This window comes from Numenius arquata, chromosome 2, assembly GCF_964106895.1.
Source record: "Numenius arquata chromosome 2, bNumArq3.hap1.1, whole genome shotgun sequence".
Lineage (NCBI taxonomy): Eukaryota > Metazoa > Chordata > Aves > Charadriiformes > Scolopacidae > Numenius > Numenius arquata.
Genome location: NC_133577.1, coordinates 57821298 through 57843469, shown reverse-complemented (window position 1 = coordinate 57843469; position 22172 = coordinate 57821298). Strand labels below are relative to the sequence as shown.

Here is a 22172-nt window from a genome sequence, read left to right as displayed (position 1 = left end):
AGCATCTTCAAACTTGCCTTCATTAATGTGAGAGCCTTCTCCTCCATACCTTCTCCAACATAAAGCAATGTTCTCTGCATATATTCCTTTCCCCTTGTATGTCTCTTTTATGCCCTACCCTTCTATACACATCTCTGAAACCCTTTTTTTTGCTCTGCTAACATATGCCATCTATACCTTGCAAAACTTAGGTCAATGTCTCTGAACAAAGCTTGCTGCAGAGTACATACACTGCATAATACAATGCTGCAAACAGGAACAGTTTTCATTTTGATCAGATTCTCCAGAGTTTTTTTCTTTTTCATTATCCTATTTCCTTACATTTTTGTATTCCAGATGTTTAATGAATATTATTTCTAAAAAAAGTCACTAGACCATCTTGTGACCTGAGTTACAGACGTGATTGAAAAGAGTCTTAATAATTTTTAAATTGTTTTCATTTCACAATGTATGAAAGTGACACATATATTGTTTTTAGTGATTTGCGTTACAATTTTATCATTTTTTTTTCTGAGTACTTTTTGGTGTCTCTTGGTTTAATAAACCCCAATATTCCAGCAAAACCCCTGTCTTTTCATAAATAGAACATAAATTGCTAAAAATTATCTCCATAAATTTTGAATAAAGTAACATGGGAGAAAGGAAGTAAAGAATGTATTTATTTTCACAAACTACTTTGTATTGGCAAAAAAGATTACCTTTGGTTAAGAAAACTTTTAGTGCAAACAGCTTTGAGCAGCTTGAATGTGTTATACTAGTGAATAAATTCCCTAACAGAATCGGATTTAACTGAGATTACAATCTGGGCCATCATATGCCCCAAAAGCCAAACCCAGTGATGTTAATGAGAGACTTTCTACTGACGTCAATGAGCTTTTGACCAAGCCCTAAAAAATTTTCCAAATCTAGTCAACAGAAATGCTCCTTTTTTTTTTTTGCAACTCCCTCCATTTTTGTTCTGCACTTGGAAAACTACTAGTTGTGAACACTGGACTTCAAAAATGATTTGGAGCCAACCGTAATTTTTTTTTTTCCATATATATAGACCTGAATAAACTGGGTTTTAACACTGATCTAGCCGAGCAAAATAGTTAACTTCAGCATCAGTTCAGATTTTATCTAACATTCAAACTTTTTATCGTCTAGGGGTAATTTTTTTCCTACAGATAAGGCCAAAAGAGGAAATATCTTGAAAGCTGCTTTCTTATTCACGCTTTAAAGACAGATAAGCCAAATAGTATCCTTAGTTACAGTTCTTAAATCCACCTATACTATCAATTATGTATAGGAACAGCATAATTCCAATTTTACCAGAAACTAGTTTCTTCGTTTTATCCCGAAGTGGGCCATGAAGAAATTCAGGTTTCTGTGTATGTCACATGTTGTTACAGACTCAAAGTACTTGCAACAGCTGCCAAAACCAATCACTGCTGCTTCCATGGACATTTTGGGTACAGGCAAGTGTTTTTATGTGTACAAATATATTCTGAACATACAAGTTTGTTATATGAGAAGAAGCATAAGAACACAAGACTGAATGATATGTAAGGTAGTAAAAGGTGATTTTCTAAATCACAACTTGTTTGGCATTCAAATGGAACACCCACAAGTATTTTCAAAACAACTAAAATTTCCCTGTCTCTCTTTCTGGGGAAAAGAAGCATGAGGGGGTGAGGACAAGAGCGTAGTTTGTGGGTACAGCATCATGAAAGGACTCTAGGTGCTCAGTTACTTTTCTTTTACACGTTCTGTGTAACCATGGAAAAAGTCACTTTTGTTTCTGCGGTTCAGTTTCCTACCTGTAAAACAGGCATAGAAGAAGTAACTTCTTATATTGGAAAGGTCTTGGAACACAGAGACACCCCGATACTACAATGTTGGCTGAAAGCATTTCTATGGTACCATAGTCAAGAAGACTTCACAGCTGGACAAAAAAGGAAAGGGAAGTGTTCTATGCAGATTTTTTAAAAAGAGAATTTATATATTAAAATATACATCTAAGTAATCACTCCCAAAACGTTTCCTTAGACTGCTCTTGTTATGTGTGCATGTATGCAGTGTTTGCATATAACATACATGGGCTATTTATACACTTGCAAGGTTTAAGACATGCTTCACTTAATCAAAACACATATACAGTAGGGGAACAGCTGCAATCACATCTCAGTGGGCTAAATTACAGTACACCAGTGAATTATTCATTCAAAAAGATCTGTAGCAATCACACATTCATTGCGTGATTTGCAATCTAAGAGGAATCCTCTCCTTTCCATACCAGCGGATGAGCACACGCATCAGCTACGGCTGTCGATGAGAGTTCAACACACATCCTCCAGCACACCAGCTCGAGAATCTGCCTCTCCTACTCATCAATGATCTTTTTATTCTGTCATTCAGAACAACCTGAAATGCCCAACTGTTATCATGGCTTTTGCATTGTGTTCCTGTGTTTTATGTTGCTCTCTCTTAGGCCATTACTGGGGAAGGTGAAAAGGAACTTTCAATGGTTCTGGATTTTTACTTTTACCATGTAAAAAGAAAGGATACTTCCACATAAAACCTACCCATGTCAACAGTTGTATAAAGCTAGAAAACTTTTGGGAAAGAAAATCCTCCGATACTATGTATGAGAGTTTCACACTCAGAGAAATCCTTAATGGCAAGAAAGATATGTCATCAACAGTTTAAAATTAATCCCCTGAGAAGGAAGTTCTCTCCCAAGTACTGAGATTTAGCAGGTTCCTTTTTTGAAAGGACAAACTCACACGACTCTTTCAGTTAACTGAGAGAAAAGCAACAACACTGTGAAGCGTGGTATTAAAGAACCTAAGTATCTACTACTGACATTTTAAAATGAAGTCCATTAAGCCACATACACAACTATCTCTCAGTCACCAAAACATTGGAAAAACAGACACTCTTTTACCAGAGAACAGTCTCTCTCAGCTGTATAACCATTTCACCTGTTCAAGTTTGATTACATTCCAGCCTCTGGCACTGTTAATCCCGGTAGCAGTTTTATGCAGTTAGCAGCTGCTTCATGGACGGGGCTCTGTTGTTCATTTGCATCGCGAACTGCTCTGCTCATGTGTGCTGGCACAACATTTCATCCAACTCTGAGCTGGGATCGTACTCACCAACACCTGATGCTGCCGCTTCTTGCTTTTCCCACTTCGGAAAGGCAGACAAGGACCTACACAGATCCTGCTGAATCAAACACCCTTAGGCCCTTCTCTCCTCCCAACCCCCCCCCCCCCCCCCCCCCCGCAACAGCAACAAAAAGAAGGACTGGCCCTCGTTAAGCACCTTCTGCTTCTGCTCCAAGCCAGAATCCACAGGAAGACTTGTTCACTTACAAGAAAGTTGCCTCTCTATTGCCAAACAGCTTTCCACCTATGGAGGAAATACCTCTTCCAAGGTTTAATGATAAAACAGGCTTCTGCCCTTTCAGGATGAGGTCAATAATCTTCCTTTGTTAATCTTGGGCAAGCTTTACTTAATCTAGCCCCCTTGTCACCTTTGTGATTGACAGGAAAAGTCATGTCACTGGACAATGGACTTATCCTCACTGAGCCATATCTTTTTTAAAGATTACACAATGTTACCCTTGCTCTCATAAAAAGTGCAAACATTTTGCTGTTAAAAGAAACTATTCATTCCAACTGTATCTTTCAAATTGTCTCTCTCCTTTTCCAGGGTCCAACCGAGGCCTATTTCAGTTCTACAGAGGGACAGTGAATCACTTAATGAAAAGAAACAGGTTGTACTTGACAGTATTTCCAAAATATCTCTTAGAGCTCTAAATAGATCTCTTCTTCCTCATCTAGAGATGAACGTTATTGCTATCTGTAATTAAACTCAGACAGAAAACTCTGTTTCTGTGACATTAGAATTTTGTCCCAAACTAACCATAATTGAAGCAGAAGAAAACTCAGAACTAAGTCTGAAACTGTTAGTTATCACCATATGGTACGCAAGGAGGCTGCATCTGCAGCAAAAGAAAAATTATTATGAGAATCAAGCTTCTGGCTTTGCAGCCAAAAACACCTGGAATAAAATACTTGTGTTTTTAAAGCAAGCATTGATATTGTCTGATTTTGAGAAGCCTGTGATCTGAAAAGCAACCTAGCAGGTTCTTTTTTCAAAGCTGGAATTTTGCCCATACTTTGCTCTTTTAGAATGTGTAAAGAAGACAGGAAAGCAATTTTTTTTCTCTGCTTTCTGCATTACACATGTAGGCCTATCTATTTTGTAGTCTCCATAGTGACCAGGAAGCTGGTAACAGTATGACATAAGACACAATCAAAAACCAGAATACTTCACACTTCTGAAGACAAATGATTCTTAAACAATTTAGCACTGTTTAGCACTATATTTTTTTTATTATTATTTTACCTAATAAACTTTTAGGAAATTAATATCTTTGTTATCAAGTGAAAACTTGAAAGCTATAAAAGCACCCCCAATGCCCACAGGAGGTCCACCAGCAATTATAAGACAGACCAAACTCGACATTTCCAGTATTTTTTAAGGTTTAAAAGAAACAAAACACACACACAGTATTCACAAAGAAAGAATGATCTTTTGGTTTTTTGTTAACCTTCCTTGCTTTAATTAATGTAATTAACTTACTTTAGGAGTGTAAGTGCCATCAGCTTTCAATGGGACTCATATCATCAAATCACTTAAGTGATTTGGAAAATTCTCTCCTCCTACATTCTGTGTCATAGGGGCTGTAAGGCAGATATTTCCATAAACCTGGTTTATGGTGGCTGTAAACCTGGCACCTTCAAGAAGATGAAATACATATTCCACAAGACTTCCAAGTGCACACCATACTTTTTACACATTAGAATTTCTTTGCTTCTGTCTTACATTTAAATAGGTCTTTTGTCTATAGGTTTCCTTCATGGAGCAAAGTTGTTCACCAGTGGTGGAAAGGAACGATCCCAAGGAGATTTACAAGAACAGTGGAGGACTCAGTGAGAAAAAAGGAGACTACGGTAAATGGGCATAGAGGGGAAAAAAGTGGAAGAGGATAAATACACCATTAGGAAGTAAGAACTGACAAGAAGACACAATCCAAGGGGAGATAAAAGAGATGTCAAAGGGCGTCACGTAAATAAACTAAGAAAGACGTACATCCACTGGCTATGGTTCTACAATTAGATCTATGCAAACCAGGAGCTATTCTTATACAGAATTTTTTTTTCTAGGACTGGTTTTAATGATGACAAGGAACTGAAATGTAATGGAGAGTGAAGAAGTTGATAAACAGATTTGAAGAGTCAGCTGAAGAGGTAATCATGGCAGAGAAGTAAGAATTTTACCTGTATTAGGTAAACTAAACATAATAGAGATGCATAATTTTCTTTTTTCTATGATCATGCTACAGTCAGGCAAAATGCATTCAAGTCAAACATTGTTTTGGCTTTGCTGAGATGATGTATTTGGAACTTCATGATCCGTATTTTGGAAGTATTACCAGTTATCAGACTTACAGAATCCTGATCACATCTAGCTCTCCCTCTAAAATCTTAATACATTGCTTGGTACTGGAATTTTTTTTTATTTCTTTTTTTTTTTTTTTTTTTTGGCAATCATTACTATCTCTTGTCCTACAGGTTGCATTTATTTGACATCAAATGCTGTATCTAATTAATGACCTCTTTTTGATGAGGCAGAAGATATCTGGCAGAGGTTTCAACGAGAAAACTAACAGGTATTTCCAGTGTTTGACATCTATGAACCTTCTCGAAAATGATTTGAAGCTCAAAAAGAAGACCATCTGCTCTATGAACTCTGCTACATCAGACACTTTCCTTTCTTCTACCTTTTTCCTCCATATGTAAAACTGAGACAATAATACATATTTCCTGCAGCTTAGGGCATTTTATATAATTGATGTAAAAAGCCTAGAGATTATTGGACAAAAGCCTCATAGCAGTTGTAGTTTGATTTTTATTGATGCAATAAATACTCAGCTCTTACATTACACTGTGGTGCACTACAGCCCAATCATCTGAAACCGGAAATTGGGAACTCTCCCATATATCAAGCGCCACCCCACAATATCTGCCAGTAACACTGAAACGTACTTTGGTTTTTTCCAAATACCATGATACTCAAACTGCTGCCATAACTGCACAAGCAAGAGAAAATTTCAAGTGTTTCCAAGGTTTGGAGATGAGTTGGGAAGAAACTGTTCAGCTGTGTTCACACAAAAGGAATAACTTATAATCTATTTTGCAGCGATTTCTAACTTTGTCTGTGATTTACAAAACATAGGAGCAGATTTTTCAGGATTTAAAGTATTGAAAGATATAAGGAGGTGCCTAGTGGAATTTTTGAAAATGCACAGTAATATATATTCATTTAATTCCCACTGATTTCAATTATAGGTTCCTGAAAATAAAGAGTTGGAAGCAGCACGGTGGGACTGGCTGACTGCACTTCTTCAACAGACTATTATCAGCCTATCTACAGTACAGAGCACAATCTGATAACCGATGCTTTAAGACAAACATTTCTTCTCTGGCTGTTCTGCATTCCAGCCCATCCCCAAACACACAGCTCAAGTTTATTATTTCTTACTGCTTATCGCCCATTTCTACTTGATTCATTACAAATCAAAGAATTATATGCAAACCGTGGATCTGTTTGTAGTAAAAAAATATATGAGAAAATGTTGCGAGTGAAATTTTAGAACCTTTTTATATTGGATGTCAACAGGTTTTTTTTGTAAATTGTTTTCGTTTGTGCTACAGGTTTTGGTTTTATTTTTAGCCGACTTCTTTGTCCCATTTCTTGCAATGAAGTGTTCCCCCATATATAAAAGTAAATTGCAAATCTTTCTACAGAACGAAGATATTAAATACAATAGAACAGTGATGGCCACTTTGCATTGGGTAAATATGGTTAGTGACATAATTACTGACACACATCCTCCGACCAGATCTCTCCTACTGCTTCTTTCTCCAGCAAAACTCATTTTAAGAATGTAATATAGGATTACATCTATTTGCTCTCAATATACTTCACAAACAAAACTGGCATCTTGAGAACTCCTAATATGTTAGCTATAACCTGCAAAAACAAAGAACATGTTGTACTATAACAGCCTTGTTATCTTCATGCTAGTAATCTTCATGCTTAAAAATAATAAATAAAACTCTGCAAAAGCAGTTTTAAGACTTTTATGATCTCTTCCCTGGGGGACTAAAGATCACCCTTAAGACCTTGCTAAACAAAAAATAAGACTACTTATCAAAACAGCTTGGTAGAGTCTTCAGCATATATTAAATCCTTCTAATAGTTTGGAAATCATGTGGTATGAAACGATTATCTTTGTAAAAATACAAGCTTACTAACCACATACAACAATTCTGGCATTGTGTTATAAAACTTATGTTAAGTGTCAAAAGCAGTTTCATCACCAGCTTTATTGCTATGAAACAAACCCATTGTCTGTGCTAACTCCTTGGGAGAACAGGAGAGGACTGTCTGAACAGAATTTAGTGATATAATAAAAAGAATGCCAAAGGCTAGCAGTGGCTCCAGGGTTGTTCCCAGCTACCCAGCTTTCATGTTACAGCTTGTGGATTGGAAAGGGATGTAAGATCACCTCATCTGTTCTCTGGCAGCCTATAGAAAATCGTAGCAGACAAGACATACTTCACCTCATTCCTTTATCTGGGTGGCTGAGAGTAAAGACAAGCCATGTAAGATTTGGTCAAAAACGCATCCTCCATGTCGAGGGTGATTTAGATGGTATCTTGTCTGGAGAAAATAACCCTCCAAACTGAGGAATAAAAGAAAAGAAAATATCCTGTACGTATAAGGGCTTGTGCTCACGTTCTTACTTCTAATTCTCCCAGGTCAGCGTGATTCTGCCAAGTACCTAAAGCAGGTGTGCAACAAAATGGCACACTCAGCCCTCGCGTGTGGTCCCAGTTGTTTCATTTGGGCTAGTAAACAGACAATGAGATTTCCCAATCCCTCTACAAATACTCAATGCATTTAAAGAACCCCTCTTTGCTCCGAAACATTGCCTCATATTTGCTTCTTCACCACCCCAAACTCCTCTTATACAGCTGCTTCTTCCAGCGCTCTGGACTATTCCTCATCCATGTTAGAGCTTGTACCATCCACATCTTTTGGGACAGTTTGCATGTATTTACTTTGTTATTACTGGCCCATATTTAGCCTTTCCTCTTTCAGTCTTCCCTCACAAATCAGCTCCAACTCTTTAATCATTTGTTGCTTGCATCTGAAATCCCTCCAATTTGCTGACTTCTCTAACGTGGCCAGAATTGAACGCATTATTTCACGTATAATCTTAGCAGAGTTATGAGGAGAAGGACAATTACCTCCTCGTTACCACCTTTTTTGCTGCCTTGCTGCATGACAAGCTCATATCTAATTTGTTTTAACACACCTAAATCTTTTTCAGCATTACTGTTTTCCAAGTGCCTTACTCCCATTGATTATCTGTGGTTTGGATTACTTCATCCAGCTGTATCAGTTTGTAATTTTACATTTGATTATTTCCTGCCATACAGTCTCCCCTTGATTCCTTTGATACTATGGTTCTATTTTCCCTGGTGTACCACTGGCAACTTTAATGAGTGCATTATAATTCACTTCTTCAAACTTCTGTAACAGTGCATTTATTTCTCCATATTTCTAAAATGTTGCTACAGGCACTCACTATCCTGTGAAACCCGTATCAAGGACTAGACATCTTACAACAGGCAACGGACTGCCATACGCATATTCCTTCCAGTCCATCATTTTTTTCCAGCCACCTCAGAGTAACACAAAAGACTGATGTTGCTCCATACCTAGGAGGCTCTGACAGGCCAGGGTAAGCCAAAAGGTACACCTGTGCAGAGTTTAGTGCCCTAGGAATTTCTTCCTTATTTCTTCGGAAGGAATTCCTCTGACAATCTCTGCCATCACGGCTTTTCAAACAAGGTACTCATCTTTTTCTATACTCGGTATATCTGCCTCTTTCCACTAGTTAAATAAAATCATATTGTACAACATCACCCTACCCTCCTCTCAATAACTTAATGCATTACTGTTTTTCCTTTTTTATAGTTACTTTACCCAGAACATTCAAATGAGATGCATGAAAAGCTGTAAGAAGGAAGCGCCTCACAATACATGCATACATATGGACTGAATTCCATGCAACTTCCAATAATCAATTCTTTCAGAATTATTTGTTCTTTGTACTTTTGAAGACTTTAGTCCCCACGTTTAATACCAGGAATCTTACACATATCCTACGTAAGGGCATGGAGGGTAGGTGTGTCGCTGAATCCACTACACTTTTAAAATAATTATGTTCTGCTTTATACATGTTGTGTATTGTTCATGAGCCTTCTCAATTCATATCTGTTTATTTACTTTTACTGTATATTTGTTCTTTTGCTTTTCAAAAGATTACAACTAGATTTACAGGATGTTAACTGTCAAAATCATCTCTTTGCCTCCACAGAGATTAGTATCACCTTATTTTTTTTTCTGAAAGCAATCTTCTGGAAGTTCTCACTTTCTAAAAGGTCCAGAAAACATTACCTTATTAAAATGGAATAGCTCTTTGAGAAATAGCCCCATTTTCTCCACTGGAGTTAACTGTAGCATAAGATAACACATTTAGAATATGATTTTTTCAAAATGAATTCTATTGGTTCTATTGGTCTCGTTCATTTATTTTTGAAATGCCTATCATCTAGCACGAGGGACTTGTGGATCATCTAAGTTCTCTATTCTTTTGTCTGCTTTTTATAGACTTCACTGATTACTTTCTACTACTTACACTCTCATACTTCTCAACTAATGGCTACACAAACAATAATTTACAGGATTTTTCCAAGCAGTAACTGTTTTCATCTTCTTTAACAGTAATTAAAAGGCAAATTTCCCATCCAAAATTTATTTCACCTGTTCTTCTCTTTATGTCTTTTATAACTTGATTTTCCTTCTATCAAGGACCGTTACACAATTCAGTGAAATAGAATTTGGAATTCTGGTATAAACCAAAGTAGTTTTCTCAACTTTGGAAGAAAGATTGCATAGGAAATAATAACAAAGAAATATATTCTGTGTTGACAAATACAGAATATATAAACACATTCACAGGAAGTCTGTTCCACAGAAGATGTTTACAGGGTAGCAATCAATCTTATTTGGATCTTATGCACTTCAAACAGAGGATCGTGTTTGATCAGAGAACACCAAATATATCAGAATAATTAATAAAAATTAATATGACGAAAGTCAATCCACACAACACTGATATATAAATGTAATATGTATTAGAGATACTCAAAAATTTGTTGATCAATTCCCACAAAATTCCTTTGGGCTACTGCACATAGGGCAAACTAGGAAGTGACATGAATTAACTCATCAGGTTCCAAACCAAGGTAATGGCAGAGCACATTCAGCATCCAAGGGTTACCGAGAACCAACTCTCTGCTCACTCTTCTAGGCCCTAGTACACCTCAAATGATAACATCATCTTCTGCTCATGAGAGCAGCATGATGTCATTTTATCATTTAAGTCCCATTCTAAAGCTCATTCAAAGTAAGCTTAAGCAGGATTTAAAATGCACATAGACACACACACCCCCCCGCCAAAGCAAGAATAGACTGTGATTGAGGCAAAAACCCCAATAAATTCTAATATATGACAGATTCACAGTTGTTTTCGCTCTGCAGATCAGTTATTCTTTCTTCTGTTCCTTTCAACTGCAGTCAGAAGCATACATTGCCTACGAGGAAGAGACCTTTGTGATAAGATGATATCAAGGGATGTTGTGACACTCCTGATTAAGAATTACACAGTAAGCAAACTGTACAGAAATGCTAATTTTCCTCCCCTTTCTCATCACTCACCTAAATTATTCTGAGTAATACAAATGGTCTTTATTAGCTTTAGGGCAGTTCATTCTCATTCTCTTATGCCATTATTTTAAAGAAATCATATTCCTGCAGCTGATTAAGTTGACTATACATTTTCCTTAACAATTACTTTTGTGCACTGTTCTATGTCATGTTCACAAACAAACATACAAAAAAACACCACCAAACCCCAAAGAACAGCTATTCTTCTACAGTCATAGCCAACTACCCACCATCAGCAGAGGATGAATAACTTTTGCTGGAAATAGCCTTTCTTCTCCAAGTTCTTCTTTGAATCACTGATTTCTGAGTATTCCCTGTAGTTCTCAGTCATCATGAAGTGATGCTGAAAAACCCACAGAATTGCCCAACGCAAAGAAGACAGACACAATTTTCTCCACTTTGGCTGGAAAAAATATAAGCCTACTTTGTGACGAGGAAGTACTGGTTGACTAATAGAGCATGGTTTTACAAAATCTGTCTTTTTCTGACCTTAAATTTATCAAGAGTGAGTCTCAGGATGCAATCCAGCCAGGTATCACTGTGCCTACCAGCAATGAGCTGATGTACGGAAGGTTTCTAACAAAAAGTTCTCTGCAACCCATTCATTATGCTCAGCAACATCAAACAGGGAAAAATAATTAAAAAGCTCCTATTGAGCACCTAGAGACCTTAAGCATAGACAGGGGGTGAACACAAAGACATGGTATTTGGTTATAAGAGTCACACTTCATCTTTTTTTTATATATATATTCATACACATTAAAAGCTATTACAGTACATTTTGGAGGGATTTCTTATTTTCTTCCTCCCTTCTATTCTGGTCTGCGAGTGTCTACACTTACAGTATACATATTTAAATATACTCAAAAGAGTTACATAAAATTTCTTGACTGAAGTTTTTTAATCCTTAGATGTACACGTATGTGGAGACTACATATTTGAAAAATAAATTGCCTGAATAAATTCAATTATGTGAAGTAAGAGTGAAAATGTCATGCAAATGACATGATAAACAGGAATTATGCTGAGAGCTTATTTGTACTGTGCAAGGTACAAGCAGGCAAAAGCTACTTTCTGGCGCTTAAGACTGGTCCATCTGAAAGGCATCCAATCTTCCTTACAGTATCTTTGACAGTATTGGAAGTTGCACTGGCATTTACATAAATCTCTTCTCAATACATTTTGGTATTACATTTCTGTTATTCAGACACTACATAAGCTCATAACTTAAGGTTCAAAGAAAATTCTAAAACTAGAGGGTCAAAAGATGTTACAACGACACTATGCTGCAATGTCCGATACACCTGACCATTGACTGCTTTCCTGAGAAGTTACTGTAGTACATCATAGTCACGTTCACGGCTATTAATATTACCAATAGTTATAATACGACCATTTTGTTTCTTTCATCAGTACCATGTATTAATTGGGAAGCATGTTTGTGTCATTCATAGAAATGTAAGGTACTTTCCTCCTTGTATCCAGGTCTTATGTTAAAGAAAAATTAGAAAATTTGGAAGGAGCACAAACATACTCTACAAGTTTCCCTGTCTTTCAACCCAGTTTTACACAATTTTATCATGACATCAGTTTTCCCTGATTATTTAGGAATCAGATTCATCAAATAACAAAGTCTTTACACTGTAGGTTCAAATTCACTTCAAGCCTCTACAAATCAAGATACTGTTATCATACAAGGACTTGGTAATGTGAAAAAATTAGATGATATATAAATCACAGGTACTCAAATCAGTGAAAACATCATCTTCAAAAGGAAAAAACCTGGGATTAGGAAAGCCTGTAGAACAGAACAGGGATACACAGTTATATTTTCAGTGACTAAACGGAGAATTTCTGAAGACGTTCTAAGCAACATCCTTTTGTAAATATTTTTCCATTAAGATAGTAATTATCAGCCTGCTTTCTCCTGCTTTCAGCACATATTTATTCTCCAAAGAAGCTGGCCAGAATATGGAATGATTAGCAAGAGTTTCAGAAGATGTCCATCAGCAAATCGCACTTACCTTCACAGGTTATTTTCAGTGACAATGGGATCACTTGTTCAGAAGACTAAACTGTTCTGGAAATCTCACTTCCAGAACATATTTTATTTTAAGCTTTTGTGTGCGAGTTTATTAATTTTCACTGACACTATTATTCAGTTAAATAAAAAGTAAAACCTTCTTCCTTAGAAGTAACAGAATGGACCTCTCTGGTACGAAAACTCGCTTATGCACAGTGTAGACCTAATAAAATAGGATCAGAATTAGCTGTGAAAGTTTCTCAAAACAACTAGGGAGTCTGTCTTAGGTTTTACTCTTTTGCTTAAGCACTGAAGAAAAGAAACACTCTCTTACAATATCCAGTGAAGACACTAACAAAAAAGCTTGGAGAACAGACAGGAACAAACATCTTTGGAAATGGCTAGCCGTTCTTGTGACCGCAAGGGTTCCATTAATTTTAGATTGGCACAGATCAGTACAAGTTTACATGGAAGCATTTATGTTCTGCTTCTGTAACAGGTGAACCTCAAACAATGTATGGGGATAAGAAGAACAGTGGCTTTAAAATATCATCTTTATTCAACGTATTTGCTCCCCATGTATTTTCTGAGTCATGTCTATCTGCTTGCTTTATTGACTGAATTTTTTTTAACTGCCATTAGCACTAAAGAGTCAATACAGCTACAAAAGAAGGGACCGGACTCTGCTTTGCAGACATATCATCAACAAAATAGTCAGTTAAGTACCATTTGCAAAATGTTTATTACTAGGGATGACGTGAGGCAAAAAGGACACAGCTTTATTTTCAAACCCCAGGTTAAGTTAGCATTATAGGCAATTAATAAAAATATCATATTTTTATGCAACTAAATTTGACCTCTAAAGCCACAGCAAGACAGAAAACATGGGACCCTTTCATGTCATTTTTGCAGTCATTTATCTGACTATAACCACACTTTAAAGCGTTAAGGTCATCTGGTCATGAAGCATGAGCTACACTTCTGACTAGCATGCACCACATTTGACTTGAGAGTAAATAAGGGACTGACACTCCATTAACCTTCACAAGTACAATTATTTATCAAAACAGTTAAAAGAGTACCCGACAGAGAACTGATAAATCTGGAAGTGGAAAAGCGAAACTGTAACAGAACAAACTGATCCTTTGCCAGTGATGAAGAGCTATTTCCTACCACAAATTCCTGGGGCAAGTCCTCCAGCTCATTTTCTAACACAGCCATCCATTTTAAAGGACTGTCCCTCAGTTCTCATTGATTTTGAAAAAATCTCAGAGCTTTTTTGCTCTTTTTTATTTCCATCTTCTTTCTTGGAAATAATATATGCTAATATCCTGTATTTATAGGCATCTTCAAACACTTTCCTCTGAAACATATGCAGAAAATTCAGAAGAGGAGTTGTGACACATTTGGTCATATCTACTCTTCTGTGCTTTTAGTTGCTTCTAGTTTCAGCACAAAGACCATGCCTGTTCACAATACTCCTAGCTGGTGGGCTGACCATCATCTTCCTACCACCATATAAACTTTATTTGTTTTATTACACGACCTATGATGGTTTATTACCATGTGGTCCTCAAATTTTCTTAATTCTGTAAGATTTCTATAATATCCTTATGTTGTGAAATTCTGTCTTCCTTCCTCACTGAAGCATAAGGTTGAGCTGTTCATCATCAACTGTCATCTGCCATCAATTACTTTTACTTTTTGACTGCAGCAGCACTCTGTACTTCCAAAGAAGGGGGGTTTGCCCAAAACCTTCCACTAAATAGCGTCAGGAGAGAGTGGAAAGAAAAGAGTAGGTTTTTTTCACATGGGGAAAGGAGGAATGGGAAGCAAAAAATCAGTGATTTGACTATTTTTTGTGAAAGAATTTCAAATTTTTTTTTTTGAGTTTCAAGTGTTAATCCTACTAATGGGGAAAAAATACAGCCCTGGTCTAACCACTGCAGAGATGGAGGGGTCCGAGTAGCACATCACAAGATAGGTACACATTAGACAACTAGCTTGTGCCCACTTACACCCCGGTAAACATGCACTGCATGAAGATTCAGTTATGATCGACCAGAAATTTGATCCATCGTTGACATCTTGCCTTGCATGCTGGTTGTTCTTTGGCAGTAAAGCACATCCCTTTATTCCACTGTAGCCTAGACTGATCTCCAGCCTCTCTCAGATGCCCAGATGGTAAGAAATCACTAAGTATTCACCACTGGAGTTGTAGTTACCATAACAGAGCTCAAAAAAAAAAAAAAAAAAAAAAAAAAAAGGCAGCGGTGTGCAGCAAATTAACTATATCCCTAGTCTTTGCTCTCCCTTTAAGATCAGTTCTTATCTTACTGCTTTGTAAAATGCATCCATGAGCACAAACAGCTATGATTTCCAGATGGCTCATACACATACCGTCTTTCTGGTGGTCACAAGACAAAGTCTCAAAATGTAAAAATAGAGAGACAAGGGAGAAAGAATTGCTTTAAGGGGAATGTGGTTTTTCTCTTATTAAGTATCCCAAAAAACAATAAAAAGAAAACTGTTGACTGATATCAAGGTGAATTTCTACTAAGTGTAGAACTTAAAACTGTAAACTTCCCAGTAATAAAGTGGGAAGATCGACTTGATAACTCCTTTTCACAGAGGATTTATTAAATCCATAAAATACAAAAAAACCCTCATATCAGTTACCTTTTTTCAGCTTGTACAAACAGTGGATTCCTTAAAGATCAGAATAGGGAATGGATTTTGATTTTAAATCTGTTGCACACTTTACCTTGTACATATGAAAATAATTATGTTCAGAGGACTGAGTACTTTTTAAACGTGACTCGGATAATTGATATCATGAGGACTGATGTTTATTTTTTCCCCACTGACTTCCAGATCAAATGTCTTAAATTTAACAGATTTCCTCCCTGCCAACTCCTTGTCTTAGAAATTCACTCTAGGACCTGAGACTCAACGTTTTTTCTATCTCCTCCCCATAAGAAAAGATGCTGTAGTCAAGACTTCACTGGCAATTCTTTCAATATGCAAGAGGCACTATAATCCATTTTGCTATTCAACAACTATTTAGTCAGAGCTCTGCAAAGCTAAGCAGCCCCAAAACTTGTCTTCTGCCAGTGAATTAAGCTAAAGACAGTGGCACACAAAGCCTTCCTTCAATTCAAAAATTAAACCACAGCTAACTAGACAGACTAGCACCAGAGAGGATTTAACCACAAGTTAATTGACAAACTACACAGCACCATTTACAAAACCGCAACTGGGCCACCCTGAGTCTATTTTTACTTGGAATTAGAGTTTTTCAGCAGCATCTCAGATGCACCTGCTGCAGACATCATTGTCATTACTGGAAAATCATCTGTTGTTAAGCAGGAGACATAGCTGTTAAAATGTAAATGTTTCCACTACTAGTGGTTTCTGGGAAGAAAAAAAAAACAGTAAAGAACTGTTAGAAAAATAAGATGGGAACAAGAACTCCACATACTGAGAGACAAGTTTGAGAAGTGGGGATGTGGTATACGTCTTGAAATACAAAAACATTTGCTGAAAAGAGGAACTACATTTCTCTTGCTGCAGTGGCTACGACAAGAATTAATGAGCTAAAGCTGAAGCAGAAAAGATCTGAGTTACACATTAGGAATAACTTTCTAATGGTAAAGACAGCAATACCCCGGGACAGATCAACTGGTAGGTTGTAAGTCTCCTGCGCTGAGTAACTTCAGGAAGTTAGACAATTATCTAACAGAAATGACATTGGTACAGCTGATCCCCGGATTCAAGCTGGGACTGGATGACCTCTCACAATCCCTCTCAGCCCTACAATTCCATAAAGTGCAGGGCTCACATATGTTGAGAAAAAGATGGGCTCATTCAGTAGGGGCTCTATAGATCTGTAAGGGACTTACTCACTAAGCTGGATCAGGGTATTTTTGTTGAGTTTTGCTTTGGATTTTATTTTATTTTATTTTATTTTTTCAAATAAATCAATAGGCTTGGGCCATTTTCCAAAGATGTGATTTGGTAAGTTTCAAGCCAAACCTCTCAAGCTTTACTCATGAGATAAGTGCTAAACAATGAGCCAGATTCATCAAAGCTTTATAGACTTATTTAAAAGAAAAAGAAACTGATTCAGCCAACTCATTTCAAGCCAAATCAGGCAGTTGAAAATCTATTCCTGAGATTTGGAAAATGTCTTTTTTAAAATTATTTTAAAAATATGTTTCAAGAGTCCCTCTTTTGCAGGGGCCTCAGGCAACTCTGTCAAGAATCTGTTTTTTTCCAGTCTGATTAGAAGCAGTATGTTTCTCATGTCTATAGGAAATAGTTAAAGTATGCATGTTTGTGTATATATATATATACACACCTACATATTTTTACATATATACTTACATACATAAATAACATAAGGATTCAAGAATTTTCTATCAAAGGTTTAGTAATTAAAGCAGTGGGTTTGCTTTTCAAAAAGATTAATAATGAATTTGCTGCTTTACTAAAAGAAAACAAAAAAAATCAATGATAGTACTGGATGCCAATGTACTCCATTAATGCACAAAGCTAAAAACCTGCTCTCAGGCAGGTTTATGAGCCTAGCACATAAAATCCACAATACTTCTTAGTACTGCCCCTTAGAGTACTTCCTAGGGGGAGGTTAATTCCCATGTTTCTTCAGCTCTTGGTATCTCTACCAAGAGAGCTAACACGTGGGCCAAAAGAGCTAGTTTTTGTGTACACCCTACAAAAATCCTACTGGAATCACCAAAGTTTCAAACAAGGCAACAAAGAATTATTACTAGGAGAGAGGAGGACACAGACCTGGTGTTATCTAACAAAGATGGGCCACGGTGTCAACTGTGAACATGGGGAAGGACACACTGCCTAGCTCAGCACAATAATGCAGCTTCTAGCATACCACATCCGACTGTTGAGCTGGAAAAAACCTGGGCTGAAAACGCTGTGCTGGGAAAAGTGCTGCGCTGGGAAGGTATCCATATCTATGCAGAAGCAGAGAAGAGGCCTCCATACTCTTCTTCCCATACATCTTGTAAATTCACTGGTAAATTCAATTTCAGCTGCTGAAAGTTGGTGCAATAGCGATGAGCAGACTTAGCCCTGTAGACCATTAGGTGGCTGCCCCTCTAGCCCTATATCAAGGATTTACTGTAAATGCATATGTCAAAGCGATGAGAAAATGTTCAAAACCTTGCCTTGCTTTTTGTTTTGTTCTTTTCAAGGAAACTACTTCTTCCAAGAACATAGAAAGACCATGTGACTTTGAACTGGAAAACCTGAAACATCAGTAAGCCTACCTGCTAATGAGCAACTTGCTACTGAAATGAGCTCATTAGCTTTCATTTTTGCTAGCTGCTGATCGATTCATGAGGCACTTACGCAGCCTCTGTAAGCTGTACATAAATTATCAAATGCATTGATTTCTAAAAATAATAAATCAGGAAGTCAGTCCTTTCCATATCTCTAGTGTAAGCGCTTAGTTCAATGGCCTTCAAAATTCATCCAAAGAAAACAATGATAACATCGGTGTTCACAGATACATTGCATCTCAAATGGCAAATATTCTACTGCAAAAATAAGCTTTGCTGGCATCTGAGAGAAGTGAATAAAAGCTTGCCTCTGAAAATGTTACATACAAAATGTACAATACAAAACGCCCAGAATTTTGCATGAATCTGTGTAGGTGGCAGCTCAAGAAAATCACAGTAAGGAACAATTGTCTCAAGCAAAGAAAAATCCAAGCTAGATGATCTTAAAGTCCTTTTCCATCTCAGATCATTAAATTTCCCTACCCTTCTTCATATGACTGAAGCAGCGAAAGTCCTATGGCATCCCAGAGTCAGTTTTTGACGTAAAAGCATTTTCTCTTGTGAACTGATAACCTGAACAACATAGGAGAAGAACCTGCCAAAGACTAAAAGAATCAGCAAAAGAAGAGGAAGGGAAGGATGCCTTCACCCAAACATGTAGCCATAATATTGCTATTTTCAGAACATATGGCTGTCTCCAATGCTAGGCTGGCCAACCTGGCTTCACCTGGCCTCCCAACTGCTTATAAAAAATTATAGCAAAAATTAGTCCTTTGGACACGTATGCTTGCAAATTTCAAAGAAATTCATAACACTGATTTGTGATAATTTGCCTAAGGTCATGTAGGCCTTGATCCAAAGCCTATTAAAGCCAAATAATCTTTATATTGACTTCAAAGAGCTTTGGATTGGACCCACAATGAATCACTGCATAGTAAACAAAAATCAGGAGCAGAAAACCTGGTCTAAGGAAGAGATGTCATCCTCTTCTTCATTGCCTCAGTTTACTGGAAAAGACGGGAGCACGAGATTTATTTTCCCCGTTCGTTATCACACTGCCAGCCCAATGAAATAGCTACGGCCTTTCACCCGCTTAGCTGTACTTCTGGGAGCATTATTTCATTCTAAAAATCCTCTGGTACCATCTAACGCAAGAGCCCAAGTACATTTCAGCGGTATCTTCATCACCTTGACCCTCAGCAATAGAGGCAGGAGAGCAGCTTGCTGGAGTGCCGCTGGAGAGAGCGATGGCAACGTGCGCCAGCTGAGGATGGTGCCAGGAGAGCTGGACAGCACGCTCCCTCCTAAATAACAGTAAGCTTAGCACTAAATGCAGTAACAATAAGGAGTTAAAATGTGCAGACCAGAGAACATTGCTTAATCCCAGTTTACTGAAAGGACATGTCATTTTTAGAAAGTTGTCCAAACAACTGTCTTAATATTCTACACCAAAGTGGCTATTAATCAAACAACAAAGGCCCAATTAACACATAGCTGTTGTCACCTTGATGTTAAAAGCCTCTCCCTTCCCCCTTTCTTTCTTTCTTTTTGTCTTTAATGTTACAACCTAACCCAAAAATGCCTCAGGGCCCTACAGGGAAAAAAAAAAAGACAAGATAGAGAGAGGGAGGGGGAGAGGGAGAGAAAGTGGGGAGGGGAGAAAGAGAGAGAGAGAGAGAGAGTCTTAAATACCATCTCTCCTCTAGGCAGCAATTTCCACAGATGAAGAGGTCACCACTGTTTAACAGTGTGCTGCCACGTTAATTTAGTATGACAAGATAAAGCAGTAATCTCTGCTCGAAGAGGCTGTAAACCGCCTGCTATCCAGGGACATGCTCGAGTCGATTTGCACTGTATATCACTTTATACAATTGCCATGACAAAGCCCCCTGAGTTCCCTCATGTAAATCTCTCTCTCCCTCTCAACTTCCCTGCCAGTCAGACAGCATCGGATCTGCGGTAAGCTATGCAAACTTCATGTCTTACGCATGCCAATGGACCCCAAAGCTCCCCCCCCCCCACCTCCTCCAAGAGAAGATGTTTAGGACTTTGATAATCCATTGATCCCACTTCCATATCGGCTTGTATTTTTCAATCTGTCGTGTTAAGTTGTCAGAGAGGGCGATTAAACCGATGTTTCATGTTCCGAGATTTGCGTTCCTGGGAATGATAGTTTTCAAAGCCTTTCTTGCTAGGTTCTGCTTAAAGATTATCCCTAAGAAAGCTGATGTGAATATTATTACTGGCATAAACCTGGTAATAAAACCATAAAGTGTTTTAGGTAAAGACATTTTAGAGATATTCAGGGTTATAAACATAAGAGTTTAAAGCTGGATAGAATTTGGAGTGCTTAAAAAAAAAAAAAAAAAAAAAAAGAAAGAGAAAAAAAAAGGAAAAAGAAAAAAAGCGCGCCCTGTCAGGCTGTGGAGTTTTCTCAGCATGAAGCAAAACAACATATGTAAAAGGAAAAAAGGAACTCACATGTCTTTGTAAAATAAATATAATTACAGAATCACAGAAGAGGGCAGAGGAGAACACTGACCTGTGTAGTTAGACAGGAACGAAAGGAAGACAGAGCATGTGTAGCATCGTGGTCATGATGCTGTCTCAAATAAAATACAGTGACAGCTATTTCAAGCTAACAGCTAAGAAAGCTGCCTATGTCTCCAGCAGCCTGCACAGCTGAAAACATGGTCTTCTTGTTGGGGAAATAGGGTGAATTTTTTGCAATATGTTGCAACTCTCATACGCCATACTGCATCTTTAGAACATGCAAGTTTTAAATTATGGCTCCTCTCTATTTCGCATTTAATTTGTGTCATTTTCCTATGGCCTGCAGGCATGATACAAGTCACAGCACACAATATACCAAATACAGTGCCAAAATGTGAAACTGCGCACATGTATATATACCCACTTTCTGGATTAAACATAGATGAGGACATAAATAGAATTAAAACAAGCACAGCAGACAGGTTTCTACAGAATAAGACTGGAACTTAACTGCAGTTTCTTAACTAATACATTGCTAGGTCTATCTATCTGCTAAGCCTATGCATGGCATTTGGACTTGCCAGTACTGCTATAAAAATGACCGAACAAGGCTAAATCAAATCTTTCAGACACAATAGGTTACATACACTGTGTCCTCTTTAATGAGTTAAATTTAATAATTTGACATTTGTTGCAGCTGATAATAAGAATGACGAATGCCTTATTAAGCTCCTAAGTTTCTAACACTAATTGAGAAATTTAAAATGGGGAAAACTACTGGAATAAATGCTATTTTTCAATATTGAGAGAATCTTCTCAAAATAGCCTTTTAAAGGCATGCTGGATTGCTTCTTTTTTCTGATTCACGTTGCTAAACAACACATTTCAAATTGTACATTTAAGTGTAAAATTTATTGTTTGAACTTAACATTGCTGGCTGGGTATGCAACAAAAGGTTTGCTTTTAGGGAATACTCAATTCTTAAAACCTCACTAAATACCATCAATGCTGGTTAAAGTTTTCTAGAATATTCACACACACACACAAAAAGATGAATTCGATTGAACATGGTTAATTCTACAAAAATACAAGAGAATATTTATACAGTAATGTGTGTTATTTCTTTAACTCCACCGTGTACTGTGAATGGGATTATTCTCACCTAATTTTAGCCCCAAATTAGACATCTAGCCTAAACTAGTCATCAAGGCTCCCTCTATAGTCAATAGACAAGCACTTTCAGAGGGTTATTCATATTTCTTGTCTTAGATGCTTATTTTAAGATTGGAAAGGTTGTTCTAGAAGGGTGGCTATCTTTTTCCATAAACTGTGAAGAGAGCCCAGACACCCAACTTTTATGTGCCTAAACTTTGGTGAACTGAACCCCCATCTCACTATATGGCATTCAAGAACCCACGTGA

The 22172-nt window shown here is 37.3% G+C and overlaps 1 protein-coding gene across 5 annotated transcripts in view; it reads right to left on the bottom strand.

The window, feature by feature from the left end:
- SOX5 (SRY-box transcription factor 5) overlaps window positions 1-22172 on the bottom strand; it is a 493077-nt gene that overhangs the window by 226735 nt on the left and 244170 nt on the right. The window lies entirely within an intron of this gene.